Raw genomic sequence first — 665 nt, 5'->3', positions numbered from 1 at the left:
TTATTTATGCATTACAATATACATAACATGATATAATTTTACAAGTTTAGCAATATAACTATCACAAAGGCTGTAAAGTTGGCCGAGCCAAACCATGCACAGCAACGGGAGTGTTGTGTCAAAAGTTCGCTACGCACACGACTACTTATTATTCACATCGCAGATTTACAGTCAAATTGGAGAATTAGTTTCTTATGAGAAGGCGGCAGCCCGATACCTTCTGAACATTGTAGATATAGACGCAGCTGCAAAAATACTGAAGTGGGGGCAACCATGAGCTAATCCTAGAATGAGATTTGGTCAGAGCGTCAAGGGCTTCAGCGGACCAGCTAATGTTGGGAAGAAAGAACATAACAAATGAAAGGAAGAAAGGTAATAGCTTTGGTCTACAGCGCGCTATAGCAAGCTTGTCAATCACAAAACTTATTTTTTTAGTTACGGACTTCGAACAAAATGTCAACCAATGTCAGCCAAACGACTTGTAAATATCCAATATCGGTAAGTCTGGAAGTGAGAATATGTAGTACGTCATAGTAAGACAAACTAAAATTGGCCTCAAGCGTCTTGCGTATTGAAGGCTCTGGTGCGTTTCAACCTTTGAAGGTTTATTCAAAAATTTGAATATGCAAATAAATCTTTGATCTGACTATCACGTGAAATTGTTC

The sequence above is a fragment of the Hyalella azteca genome, unplaced genomic scaffold, assembly GCF_000764305.2.
Source record: "Hyalella azteca isolate HAZT.00-mixed unplaced genomic scaffold, Hazt_2.0.2 contig13297, whole genome shotgun sequence".
NCBI classification, from domain to species: domain Eukaryota; kingdom Metazoa; phylum Arthropoda; class Malacostraca; order Amphipoda; family Hyalellidae; genus Hyalella; species Hyalella azteca.
Note: the sequence above shows the minus strand (reverse complement) of the source record.